The sequence below is a fragment of the Heterodontus francisci genome, chromosome 41, assembly GCF_036365525.1.
Source record: "Heterodontus francisci isolate sHetFra1 chromosome 41, sHetFra1.hap1, whole genome shotgun sequence".
Classification (NCBI taxonomy): Eukaryota; Metazoa; Chordata; class Chondrichthyes; order Heterodontiformes; family Heterodontidae; genus Heterodontus; species Heterodontus francisci.
The window spans coordinates 10,724,800-10,739,068 of record NC_090411.1 but is presented as its reverse complement, the minus strand read 5'-3'; the positions used below and the strand labels follow the sequence as shown (position 1 = coordinate 10,739,068).

General features: G+C 54.5%; 1 non-coding gene and 3 pseudogenes across 1 annotated transcript; all 4 read left to right on the top strand.

Moving 5' to 3' along the window:
* Window positions 1-1,785: 1,785 nt before the first annotated feature.
* LOC137354145 (U2 spliceosomal RNA) lies at window positions 1,786-1,968 on the top strand. Its single transcript, XR_010970293.1, has one exon. It is a non-coding gene; the product is annotated as a U2 spliceosomal RNA (small nuclear RNA).
* Window positions 1,969-2,355: 387 nt separating this feature from the next.
* Window positions 2,356-2,464, top strand: LOC137354648 (U2 spliceosomal RNA; annotated as a pseudogene).
* A 10,497-nt stretch (window positions 2,465-12,961) lies between these two features.
* Window positions 12,962-13,141, top strand: LOC137354179 (U2 spliceosomal RNA; annotated as a pseudogene).
* Window positions 13,142-13,528: 387 nt separating this feature from the next.
* Window positions 13,529-13,667, top strand: LOC137354809 (U2 spliceosomal RNA; annotated as a pseudogene).
* Window positions 13,668-14,269: the final 602 nt, after the last annotated feature.

Sequence of the window (14,269 nt, the reverse complement as noted above, 5' to 3'; positions counted from 1 at the left end):
CTACACAAACATCAGTAGCGCAGTGTCAATCAACGGGTGGGAATCTGAAAGTTTCCCGATCAAATCTGGAGTCAGACAGGGCTGTCCTCTTTCCCCGGTCTTGTTTGTTTGCTGTATTGAACCCTTTGCTGAGTCTATTAGGAAGGATGCGAGCATAAGAGGGGTGACAATCCCAGGCAGCGGAGGCACTCAGGTCAAAACCTCCCTGTACATGGATGACGTCGCCGTCTTCTGCTCGGATCCGCTGTCCGTGCGCAGACTGATGAGCATCTGCGACCAGTTCGAACTGGCCTCGGGAGCCAAAGTTAACCACGGCAAGAGCGAGGCCATGTTCTTTGGGAACTGGGCTGACCGATCCTTTGTCCCCTTCACCGTCAGGTCAGATTACCTGAAGGTGCTGGGGATATGGTTCGGAAGGGCCGGGGCGTGCACCAAAACATGGGAGGAGTGAGTAGCCAAGGTACGACAAAAGTTGGGCATGTGGGGGCAGCGATCTCTCTCCATTGTGGGTAAGAACCTGGTCATCAGGTGCGAGGCGCTCACGTTGTTGCTCTACGTGGCGCAGGTCTGGCCCATACCCCACTCCTGCGCCGTGGCAGTCACCCGAGCCATTTTCCGCTTCGTCTGGGGATCTAAAATGGACCGGGTCCGGAGGGACACGATGTTCAAATCTCTGGACAAGGGCGGGAAAAATGTACCCAACGTGGCCCTCATCCTGATGACCACCTTCGTGTGCGGCTGCATCAAGCTATGTGTCGATCCCCAGTACGCAAACTCCAAGTGTCACTACGTGCTGAGGTTCTATCTGTCCCCGGTGTTGCGAAGGATGGGCCTGGTCACATTGCCGCGGAACGCACCATGCAGTTGGGCGGCGCCGTACCACCTATCCTTCGTGGAGCAGTTTCTGCGGAAAAACACCTTTGACCACCGGTCCATCAGGCAGTGGTCTGCACGGAATGTCCTCAAGGCCCTACGGGAAAAGGAAACGGTGGATCCTGTCGGATGGTTCCCCGAGCAGACCGTCAAAGTCATTTGGCGGAATGCCTCATCACCAGAACTTTCAAACAAGCACCAAGACGTAGCTTGGCTGGTGGTGAGAAGGGCCCTCCCCGTCAGATCCTTCATGCACACCCGAAGTCTCGCCCCCTCCGCACAGTGCCCCCGCGTTGGCTGTGGTGGGGAAGAGACGGTCGCCCACCTCCTCCTGGAATGTGCCTTTGCAAAGCAGGTGTGGAAAGAGATGCAGTGGTTTTTGTCAAGGTTCATCCCAAGCAGCTCTGTAACACAGGAGTCTGTGCTCTACGGGCTGTTCCCAGGGACGCACACCGAGACAAACATCAACTGCTGCTGGAGGACTATCAATTCGGTGAAAGACGCCCTTTGGTCTGCCCGAAACTTGCTGGTCTTCCAGCGCAAAGAGTTGTCCACCACCGAATGTTGCAGATTGGCACATTCCAAGGTCCAGGACTACGTGCTGAGGGACGCACTAAAGCTTGGGGCAGCCGCAGCAAAGGCTCAATGGGGAAAGACCACAGTGTAAGGTTCCCCCACCAAGCTGGACTGAGGGGCTGGAACCATGGGAAACCCCTCGAACTGTATCGTTAATATTCTCAATTGCTGTAAATGTAAAACTGTAATTGACATGACAATTGTGAAACGGAAGGGTTGGGAAGAAACTCATGACATTATTGAAAGAAACTGATCTCTTTTGCAATGTTTGTATTTTTTCGTGCTGTTTGGAAACTGTTTGGCAATGTAATTTTTACAGAGTTTTATGAATAAAGTATATTTTGGAAATAAAAAAAAAAAGTAGTATCTGTTCTTATCAGTTTAATATCTGATACGTCCCCTATCTGGGGACCAAATATTAAATTGATTTTTGGGACAGGGAGATGGAGCAGGGGCTTGCCCCGTCCACTCCATGCATCCACCTGGTATTGCAGTGTTTCCAGGAGCGGTGCAGCTTCCCCCCGCCATGGGGGCGAGACCCCTGCTGAAAAATAGAATTCGCAATAGTGACGGCGCTGCTGCTCGGCTGACTTTGCTGCAGTTTTCCGTGGGCGCTACGCTGCCCCCTGTTGGATTGCCCCGCAGTTGCAGGCCGCCCTTTGCTGCCCAGCGCGCGCGGTTGTCTTTATTCCTGCGCAATGCCTCGCGCAGAAGCGCAAGGAATGGCTGCGCGTGGCATGCACGCGTGCTTTCCTTTCTGCTTGCAAGGCCCGGCAACAAAAGGAGCTCTGGCTCAAAGACCGCCCGCCGTCGCCTCTTTCGCCCGAGGCTCGCCCACCCGGCGGCTACTTTGACGTAGAGGCCGCACGCCGGGCCTGACGCGCGCAGCAAACGCAGTTTTACGCCATCGCTTCTCGGCCTTTTGGCTAAGATCAAGTGTAGTATCTGTTCTTATCAGTGCTTATTTGATTGAGAAGAGACCATGATCATTGCCTTTTGATCCTGGGGAAGCTTTGAGTAAAATGGCTATAACCAATTTTCGAGCTTCGGGCCAGGGAGTGCGCAACACCGTTCGGGTGGTCGTGAAGGACAAGGAAGGAGATGCACCGGTCGATCGCACCTTCTTCATCAAGAAAATTCTCTTCGATTGCTGCGGATTTCAAGCCACGGACGTCTTCTGCCTGCAGGATTTCCCCAGCAGTGGATACTTCGACGTGACGTTTCGGAGCGTGGCGGGATGCATCAAGTTCCTGAAGGCGTTCAAGGAGAAAGGGGACCGGGCGCCACTGTCGATCCTCACAGCGGAGCCGCTCTTCACGCTTCCGTCACAACGGGACCGGGTGGTGACGATTCACCTCTACAACCCCCATGTTCCGGTGGTGGATGTACTCACCTTTCTCGCCAGGTACGTCGAGGTGGCCGGCAGCAGCACTGATGTCAAGGACCCCTTTGGGATCTGGACCAGCAAGCGGCAGGTCAAGGTGACCTTGAAGGTAGATCCCAGTGGAGCCATCATCCACCCTCCCTCCAGCTTCGCTATCGGGGGAAGTCGAGGCTTTTTGGTCTACGCTGGGCAGCCCAGAGTTTGCCGCACCTGTGGCAAATCTGGTCACATGGCAGCCAACTGCAGCACGGTTGTTTGCAAGAACTGCAAGGAGGAAGGCCATCAGACCAAGGACTGTAAGCAGACTAAGTGTTGCAACTTGTGCGGTGCGGCAGGCCATCTCTACAAGACCTGCCCCAAACGTTGCCTCAGCTATGCTCAGGCGGCAAGGTCCAAGGAAAGGCCGGGAGAAGGTTCGACGAAGGCGTCCGCTATTCGAAAGGAGACCAGCAACCTTCTCCGCAGTGAGGAACTTCAACCTGAAAAGGAAGGGGAGGCAGCTGAAACCAACGACCCAGCACCTACCCAACGCCCGGAAACCCCTCCTACACAGACAGAATCAATGGAGGAGGAGGCAGCAGATGGACAAACAGGTCAGTGGCAAGTGGTCCAGAGGAAAACCACAAAGAAAAAACATCCCAAAGCCACCACCCAAACCAGTGGCAAGAGGAGGCTCTCTTCTGAATCAGACTGCAACAACTCCTCTTCACTGGACGGGGAAATGCTGGAACGACAGCCCCTTCAAAAGAGGCGGCAGAACTCCGAGATGGATGATCAAGCATCCCAGCCCCCGGGCACTGGAAGCTGTGATGGGCCCGGCGTGCCCCAACCCCAATTCCCCACACGTAACGACGTGGCCAACGCATCTCAGCTCCGGGACACCGGGAGCAAAGACACGTCTGGCGCACCTGAGCTCCGGGAGACCGGGAGCTGTGATATTTTCGAGGAGGAACAGATGGAAGCAGCTGAGGACAACCCAATCCTCTCTGCCTACAAGACCCCCCCGATGTCACCCGAGCGGCACAAACCCTGCATGAAAAATCAGGAGGGGTTTCTGAGCCCAACCAACGTGAAACTGCTTGCGCATACGATGGGTATGCAGGAACATCCCGAAGGGGAAGGACTGGGACTAGCGAGGACAAATGGTATGGGAAGCAACAACTAATTTTTAGTAAAAAATGGGTGTAAGAATTGCTTCCATTAATGTGCGTAGCATTAAATCTACTACGCGATGTGTTTCAACCTTGGATTACCTTGCCAAGGTCAAAGCTGACCTACTGTTTCTGCAGGAGTGTGGAATACCACACCTCAGCACCTACAGGCAGTGGTCGCGATGGTGGTCCCACGGGCCATCGATCTGGTCGGGGGGTAATGACTGCCGTTCCTCCGGCCTGGGTATTCTGCTGCGGGGAGGTAACTTCACCATCTCCGAAGTTAAGGAGGTGGTGGGCGGCCGCCTCCTCGTAGCAGACGTGATGTACAACAACGCTCCGCTCCGGTTGATCAACGTGTACGCCCCGGTACAACGCAGCGAGCGGCTGACCGTCTTCCAGCAGCTCCCACTGCTGCTGGCGACGTCCAGGCCGGTCATCCTAGGCGGTGACTTCAACTGCATCATCGATGCGGCTGGACGATCCGGCAGTGACGACAGCAAACTGGACGCTACGTCCAGATTCCTAGTAGAAACAGTTAAGGATGCCAAACTGCACGACGTCTTCAGCAAACCTGCAGACGGAGCGCAGCGCAGATACACATGGTCAAGATCGGACGGGTCTGCCCTTTCCAGGATTGACTTCCTGTTTGTGTCCCGTGCTGTCACGGTCGGATCCACCGACGTCAAGCCGGTGTTCTTCTCCGACCACTGCCTCTTACTGGCCGACTGTCACTTACAGGACGACCAGCGGGTTGGCAGAGGGACGTGGAAGCTCAATGCGACACTGCTGACCCCAGAGAACGTTGAGGAACTCAAAAGGGATTACAAAGGTTGGAGGACCGTGAAACCCCTCTTTGAGTCTCCAGTTCACTGGTGGGAAGCGATTAAGGAGAACATCAAGAGGTTCTTCATCCACAAAGGTGTTCAGAAGGCGAGAGAGAGACAGAGGGAACTGTCCCGACTCCAGAAAACTATGCAAAATCTACTCCGGTTGCAGTCAATGGGGGTCGAGGTCAAGGAGGACCTCCAAGAGGTGAAGAGCCAGCAGGCCTCGCTCTTTGCCAAGGAGGCCTCCAAGATCATCTTCCGGTCCAGAGTCCGCTCCATCGAGCAGGATGAGACGTGCTCGCGTTACTTCTTCCAAAAGGTACACAGAGAGAGCTCTGTTATCAGCAGCCTGAAGGAAGAAGATGGCTCGGTAACGTCTTCGCAGTCCGACATACTAAGGATCAGCAAATCCTTTTGTGCTGGGTTGTATGACGCGAAGCCCACAGACAGCAACGCCTCCCAGTCCTTCCTGTCATCTATCACAGAGGTCTTAGATGACAGCAGGAGGGAGGGACTGGACAAGCCGCTAACTCTGGACGAGCTGACAAAGGCCGTCGAGTCTTTCGAGGCGAGTAAAACTCCTGGGAGCGACGGCTTACCGGTCGAGTTGTACTCGGCCCTGTGGGACTGGGTCGGCCCGGACCTGCTGGACGTATACGAGAGTATGCTCCTGGCCGGCAGCATGTCAGAATCCATGAGAAAAGGCATCATCACCCTCATTTACAAGCAGAAGGGGGAGAGGGTAGAAATCAGAAATTGGCGGCCCATCTCACTGCTTAATGTTGATTACAAGATTCTGTCCAAAGTCATAGCCAGTCGAGTCAAGTCTGCTCTGGAGCTGGTGATTCACCCCGATCAGACCTGTACTGTACCCGGCAGGAAGATCTCTGATAGCCTCGCGCTACTCAGGGATACGATCGCCTACGTACGGGACAGGGGGGTGGACACCTGCCTCATCAGCCTGGACCAGGAGAAGGCTTTTGACAGGATATCGCACACCTACATGATGGACGTGCTTTCCAAAATGGGGTTTGGGGAGGGAATCTGCAATTGGATCCAACTGCTCTACACAAACATCAGTAGCGCAGTGTCAATCAACGGGTGGGAATCTGAAAGTTTCCCGATCAAATCTGGAGTCAGACAGGGCTGTCCTCTGTCCCCGGTCTTGTTTGTTTGCTGTATTGAACCCTTTGCTGAGTCTATTAGGAAGGATGCGAGCATAAGAGGGGTGACAATCCCAGGCAGCGGAGGCACTCAGGTCAAAACCTCCCTGTACATGGATGACGTGGCCGTCTTCTGCTCGGATCCGCTGTCCGTGCGCAGACTGATGAGCATCTGCGACCAGTTCGAACTGGCCTCGGGAGCCAAAGTTAACCACGGCAAGAGCGAGGCCATGTTCTTTGGCAACTGGGCTGACCGATCCTTTGTCCCCTTCACCGTCAGGTCAGATTACCTGAAGGTGCTGGGGATGTGATTCGGAAGTGCCGGGGCGTGCACCAAAACATGGGAGGAGCGAGTAGCAAAGGTACGACAAAAGTTGGGCATGTGGGGGCAGCGATCTCTCTCCATTGTGGGTAAGAACCTGGTCATCAGGTGCGAGGCGCTCACGTTGTTGCTCTACGTGGCGCAGGTCTGGCCCATACCCCACTCCTGCGCCGTGGCAGTCACCCGAGCCATTTTCCGCTTCGTCTGGGGATCTAAAATGGACCGGGTCCGGAGGGACACGATGTTCAAATCTCTGGACAAGGGCGGGAAAAATGTACCCAACGTGGCCCTCATCCTGATGACCACCTTCGTGTGCGGCTGCATCAAGCTATGTGTCGATCCCCAGTACGCAAACTCCAAGTGTCACTACGTGCTGAGGTTCTATCTGTCCCCGGTGTTGCGAAGGATGGGCCTGGTCACATTGCCGCGGAACGCACCATGCAGTTGGGCGGCGCCGTACCACCTATCCTTCGTGGAGCAGTTTCTGCGGAAAAACACCTTTGACCACCGGTCCATCAGGCAGTGGTCTGCACGGAATGTCCTCAAGGCCCTACGGGAAAAGGAAACGGTGGATCCTGTTGGATGGTTCCCCGAGCAGACCGTCAAAGTCATTTGGCGGAATGCCTCATCACCAGAACTTTCAAACAAGCACCAAGGCGTAGCTTGGCTGGTGGTGAGAAGGGCCCTCCCCGTCAGATCCTTCATGCACACCCGAAGTCTCGCCCCCTCCGCACAGTGCCCCCGCGTTGGCTGTGGTGGGGAAGAGACGGTCGCCCACCTCCTCCTGGAATGTGCCTTTGCAAAGCAGGTGTGGAAAGAGATGCAGTGGTTTTTGTCAAGGTTCATCCCAAGCAGCTCTGTAACACAGGAGTCTGTGCTCTACGGGCTGTTCCCAGGGACGCACGCCGAGACAAACATCAACTGCTGCTGGAGGACTATCAATTTGGTGAAAGACGCCCTTTGGTCTGCCCGAAACTTGCTGGTCTTCCAGCGCAAAGAGTTGTCCACCACCGAATGTTGCAGACTGGCACATTCCAAGGTCCAGGACTACGTGCTGAGGGACGCACTAAAGCTTGGGGCAGCCGCAGCAAAGGCTCAATGGGGAAAGACCACAGTGTAAGGTTCCCCCACCAAGCTGGACTGAGGGGCTGGAACCATGGGAAGCCCCTCGAACTGTATCGTTAATATTCTCAATTGCTGTAAATGTAAAACTGTAATTGACATGACAATTGTGAAACGGAAGGGTTGGGAAGAAACTCATGACATTATTGAAAGAAACTGATCTCTTTTGCAATGTTTGTATTTTTTCGTGCTGTTTGGAAACTGTTTGGCAATGTAATTTTTACAGATTTTTATGAATAAAGTATATTTTGGAAATAAAAAAAAAAAAATCTGTTCTTGTCAGTGCTTATTTGATTGAGAAGAGACCATGATCATTGCCTTTTGATCCTGGGGAAGCTTTGAGTAAAATGGCTATAACCAGTTTTCGAGCTTCGGGCCAGGGAGTGCGCAACACCGTTCGGGTGGTCGTGAAGGACAAGGAAGGAGATGCACCGGTCGATCGCACCTTCTTCATCAAGAAAATTCTCTTCGATTGCTGCGGATTTCAAGCGACGGATGTCTTCTGCCTGCAGGATTTCCCCAGCAGTGGATACTTCGACGTGACGTTCCGGAACGTGGCGGGATGCATCAAGTTCCTGAAGGCGTTCAAGGAGAAAGGGGACCGGGCGCCACTGTCGATCCTCACAGCGGAGCCGCTCTTCACGCTTCCGTCACAACGGGACCGGGTGGTGACGATTCACCTCTACAACCCCCATGTTCCGGTGGTGGACGTACTCACCTTTCTCGCCAGGTACGTCGAGGTGGCCGGCAGCAGCACTGATGTCAAGGACCCCTTTGGGATCTGGACCAGCAAGCGGCAGGTCAAGGTGACCTTGAAGGTAGATCCCAGTGGAGCCATCATCCACCCTCCCTCCAGCTTCGCTATCGGGGGAAGTCGAGGCTTCTTGGTCTACGCTGGGCAGCCCAGAGTTTGCCGCACCTGTGGCAAATCTGGTCACATGGCAGCCAACTGCAGCACGGTTGTTTGCAAGAACTGCAAGGAGGAAGGCCATCAGACCAAGGACTGTAAGCAGACTAAGTGTTGCAACTTGTGCGGTGCGGCAGGCCATCTCTACAAGACCTGTCCCAAACGTTGTCTAAGCTATGCTCAGGCGGCAAGGTCCAAGGAATGGCCGGGCGAAGGTTCGACGAAGGCGTCTGCTGTTCGAAAGGAGACCAGCAACCTTCTCCGCAGTGAGGAACTTCAACCTGAGAAGGAAGGGGAGGCGGCTGAAACCAACGACCCAGCACCTACCCAGTGCCCGGAAACCCCTTGCCCACAGACAGAATCAATGGAGGAGGAGGCAGCAGATGGACAAACAGGTCAGTGGCAAGTGGTCCAGAGGAAAACCACAAAGAAAAAACATCCCAAAGCCACCACCCAAACCAGTGGCAAGAGGAGGCTCTCTTCTGAATCAGACTGCAACAACTCCTCTTCACTGGACGGGGAAATGCTGGAACGACAGCCCCTTCAAAAGAGGCGGCAGAACTCCGAGATGGATGATAAAGCATCCCAGCCCCCGGGCACTGGAAGATGTGATGGGCCCGGCGTGCCCCAACCCCAATGCCCCACACGTAACGAAGTGGCCAACGCATCTCAGCTCTGCGACACTGGAAGCAAAGACACGTCTGGCGCACCTGAGCTCCGGGAGACCGGGAGCTGTGATGTTTTCGAGGAGGAACAGATGGAAGCAGCTGAGGACAACCCAATCCTCTCTGCCTACAAGACCCCCCCGATGTCACCCGAGCGGCACAAACCCTGCATGAAAAATCAGGAGGGGTTTCTGAGCCCAACCAACGTGAAACTGCTTGCGCATACGATGGGTATGCAGGAACATCCCGAAGGGGAAGGACTGGGACTAGCGAGGACAAATGGTATGGGAAGCAACAAATAATTTTTAGAAAAAAATGGGTGTAAGGATTGCTTCCATTAATGTGCGTAGCATTAAATCTACTACGCGATGTGTTTCAACCTTGGATTACCTTGCCAAGGTCAAAGCTGACCTACTGTTTCTGCAGGAGTGTGGAATACCACACCTCAGCACCTACAGGCAGTGGTCGCGATGGTGGTCCCACGGGCCATCGATCTGGTCGGGGGGTAATGACTGCCGTTCCTCCGGCCTGGGTATTCTGCTGCGGGGAGGTAACTTCACCATCTCCGAAGTTAAGGAGGTGGTGGGCGGCCGCCTCCTCGTAGCAGACGTGATGTACAACAACGCTCCGCTCCGGTTGATCAACGTGTACGCCCCGGTACAACGCAGCGAGCGGCTGACCGTCTTCCAGCAACTCCCACTGCTGCTGGCGACGTCCAGGCCGGTCATCCTAGGCGGTGACTTCAACTGCATCATCGATGCGGCTGGACGAACCGGCAGTGACGACAGCAAACTGGACGCTACGTCCAGATTCCTAGTAGAAACAGTTAAGGATGCCAAACTGCACGACGTCTTCAGCAAACCTGCAGACGGAGCGCAGCGCAGATACACATGGTCAAGATCGGACGGGTCTGCCCGTTCCAGGATTGACTTCCTGTTTGTGTCCCGTGCTGTCACGGTCGGATCCACCGACGTCAAGCCGGTGTTCTTCTCCGACCACTGCCTCTTACTGGCCGACTGTCACTTACAGGACGACCAGCGGGTTGGCAGAGGGACGTGGAAGCTCAATGCGACACTGCTGACCCCAGAGAACGTTGAGGAACTCAAAAGGGATTACAAAGGTTGGAGGACCGTGAAACCCCTCTTTGAGTCTCCAGTTCACTGGTGGGAAGCGATAAAGGAGAACATCAAGAGGTTCTTCATCCACAAAGGTGTTCAGAAGGCGAGAGAGAGACAGAGGGAACTGTCCCGACTCCAGAAAATTATGCAAAATCTACTCCGGTTGCAGTCAATGGGGGTCGAGGTCAAGGAGGACCTCCAAGAGGTGAAGAGCCAGCAGGCCTCGCTCTTTGCCAAGGAGGCCTCCAAGATCATCTTCCGGTCCAGAGTCCGCTCCATCGAGCAGGATGAGACGTGCTCGCGTTACTTCTTCCAAAAGGTACACAGAGAGAGCTCTGTTATCAGCAGCCTGAAGGAAGAAGATGGCTCGGTAACGTCTTCGCAGTCTGACATACTAAGGATCAGCAAATCCTTTTATGCTGGGCTGTATGACGCGAAGCCCACAGACAGCAGAGCCTCCCAGTCCTTCCTGTCATCTATCACAGAGGTCCTAGATGACAGCAGGAGGGAGAGACTGGACAAGCCGCTAATTCTGGACGAGCTGACAAAGGCCGTCGAGTCTTTCGAGACGAGTAAAACCCCCGGGAGCGACGGCTTACCGGTCGAGTTGTACTCGGCCCTGTGGGACTGGGTCGGCCCGGACCTGCTGGAAGTATACGAGAGTATGCTCCTGGCCGGCAGCATGTCAGAGACCATGAGAAAAGGCATCATCACCCTCATTTACAAGCAGAAGGGGGAGAGGGCAGAAATCAGAAATTGGCGGCCCATCTCACTGCTTAATGTTGATTACAAGATTCTGTCCAAAGTCATAGCCAGTCGAGTCAAGTCTGCTCTGGAGTTGGTGATTCACCCCGATCAGACCTGTACTGTACCCGGCAGGAAGATCTCTGATAGTCTCGCGCTACTCAGGGATACGATCGCCTACGTACGGGACAGGAGGGTGGACACCTGCCTCATCAGCCTGGACCAGGAGAAGGCTTTTGACAGGATATCGCACACCTACATGATGGACGTGCTTTCCAAAATGGGGTTTGGGGAGGGAATCTGCAATTGGATCCAACTGCTCTACACAAACATCAGTAGCGCAGTGTCAATCAACGGGTGGGAATCTGAAAGTTTCCCGATCAAATCTGGAGTCAGACAGGGCTGTCCTCTGTCCCCGGTCTTGTTTGTTTGCTGTCTTGAACCCTTTGCTGAGTCTATTAGGAAGGATGCGAGCATAAGAGGGGTGACAATCCCAGTCAGCGGAGGCACTCAGGTCAAAACCTCCCTGTACATGGATGACGTCGTCGTCTTCTGCTCGGATCCGCTGTCCGTGCGCAGACTGATGAGCATCTGCGACCAGTTCGAACTGGCCTCGGGAGCCAAAGTTAACCACGGCAAGAGCGAGGCCATGTTCTTTGGGAACTGGGCTGACCGATCCTTTGTCCCCTTCACCGTCAGGTCAGATTACCTGAAGGTGCTGGGGACATGGTTCGGAAGTGCCGGGGCGTGCACCAAAACATGGGAGGAGCGAGTAGCCAAGGTACGACAAAAGTTGGGCATGTGGGGGCAGCGATCTCTCTCCATTGTGGGTAAGAACCTGGTCATCAGGTGCGAGGCGCTCACGTTGTTGCTTTACGTGGCGCCCGTCTGGCCCATACCCCACTCCTGCGCCGTGGCAGTCACCCGAGCCATTTTCCGCTTCGTCTGGGGATCTAAAATGGACCGGGTCCGGAGGGACACGATGTTCAAATCTCTGGACATGGGCGGGAAAAATGTACCCAACGTGGCCCTCATCCTGATGACCACCTTCGTGTGCGGCTGCATCAAGCTATGTGTAGATCCCCAGTACGCAAACTCCAAGTGTCACTACGTGCTGAGGTTCTATCTGTCCCCGGTGTTGCGAAGGATGGGCCTGGTCACATTGCCGCGGAACGCACCATGCAGTTGGGCGGCGCCGTACCACCTATCCTTCGTGGAGCAGTTTCTGCGGAAAAACACCTTTGACCACCGGTCCATCAGGCAGTGGTCTGCACGGAATGTCCTCAAGGCCCTACGGGAAAAGGAAACGGTGGATCCTGTCGGATGGTTCCCCGAGCAGACCGTCAAAGTCATTTGGCGGAATGCCTCATCACCAGAACTTTCAAACAAGCACCAAGACGTAGCTTGGCTGGTGGTGAGAAGGGCCCTCCCCGTCAGATCCTTCATGCACACCCGAAGTCTCGCCCCCTCCGCACAGTGCCCCCGCGTTGGCTGTGGTGGGGAAGAGACGGTCGCCCACCTCCTCCTGGAATGTGCCTTTGCAAAGCAGGTGTGGAAAGAGATGCAGTGGTTTTTGTCAAGGTTCATCCCAAGCAGCTCTGTAACACAGGAGTCTGTGCTCTACGGGCTGTTCCCAGGGACGCACACCGAGACAAACATCAACTGCTGCTGGAGGACTATCAATTCGGTGAAAGACGCCCTTTGGTCTGCCCGAAACTTGCTGGTCTTCCAGCGCAAAGAGTTGTCCACCACCGAATGTTGCAGACTGGCACATTCCAAGGTCCAGGACTACGTGCTGAGGGACGCACTAAAGCTTGGGGCAGCCGCAGCAAAGGCTCAATGGGGAAAGACCACAGTGTAAGGTTCCCCCACCAAGCTGGACTGAGGGGCTGGAACCATGGGAAGCCCCTCGAACTGTATCGTTAATATTCTCAATTGCTGTAAATGTAAAACTGTAATTGACATGACAATTGTGAAACGGAAGGGTTGGGAAGAAACTCATGACATTATTGAAAGAAACTGATCTCTTTTGCAATGTTTGTATTTTTTCGTGCTGTTTGGAAACTGTTTGGCAATGTAATTTTTACAGATTTTTATGAATAAAGTATATTTTGGAAATAAAAAAAAAAAGTATCTGTTCTTATCAGTTTAATATCTGATACGTCCCCTATCTGGGGACCAAATATTAAATTGATTTTTGGGACAGGGAGATGGAACAGGGGCTTGCCCCGTCCACTCCATGCATCCACCTGGTATTGCAGTGTTTCCAGGAGCGGTGCAGCTTACCCCTCCATGGGGGCGAGACCCCTGCTGAAAAATAGAATTCGCAATAGTGACGGCGCTGCTGCTCGGCTGACTTTGCTGTCGTTTTCCCTGCGCGCTACGCTGCCCCCTGTTGGATTGCCCCGCAGTTGCAGGCCGCCCTTTGCTGCCCAGCGCGCGCGCGTGTCTTTTTTCCTGCGCAATGCCTCGCGCAGAAGCGCAAGGAATGGCTGCGCGTGGCATGCACGCGTGCTTTCCTTTCTGCTTGCAAGGCCCGGCAACAAAAGGAGCTCTGGCTCAAAGACCGCCCGCCGTCGCCTCTTTCGCCCGAGGCTCGCCCACCCGGCGGCTACTTTGACGTAGAGGCCGCACGCCGGGCCTGACGCGCGCAGCAAACGCAGTTTTACGGCCATCGCTTCTCGGCCTTTTGGCTAAGATCAAGTGTAGTATCTGTTCTTATCGATCGCCTACGTACGGGACAGGAGGGTGGACACCTGCCTCATCAGCCTGGACCAGGAGAAGGCTTTTGACAGGATATCGCACACCTACATGATGGACGTGCTTTCCAAAATGGGGTTTGGGGAGGGAATCTGCAATTGGATCCAACTGCTCTACACAAACATCAGTAGCGCAGTGTCAATCAACGGGTGGGAATCTGAAAGTTTCCCGATCAAATCTGGAGTCAGACAGGGCTGTCCTCTGTCCCCGGTCTTGTTTGTTTGCTGTATTGAACCCTTTGCTGAGTCTATTAGGAAGGATGCGAGCATAAGAGGGGTGACAATCCCAGGCAGCGGAGGCACTCAGGTCAAAACCTCCCTGTACATGGATGACGTCGCCGTCTTCTGCTCGGATCCGCTGTCCGTGCGCAGACTGATGAGCATCTGCGACCAGTTCGAACTGGCCTCGGGAGCCAAAGTTAACCACGGCAAGAGCGAGGCCATGTTCTTTGGGAACTGGGCTGACCGATCCTTTGTCCCCTTCACCGTCAGGTCAGATTACCTGAAGGTGCTGGGGATATGGTTCGGAAGGGCCGGGGCGTGCACCAAAACATGGGAGGAGCGAGTAGCCAAGGTACGACAAAAGTTGGGCATGTGGGGGCAGCGATCTCTCTCCATTGTGGGTAAGAACCTGGTCATCAGGTGCGAGGCGCTC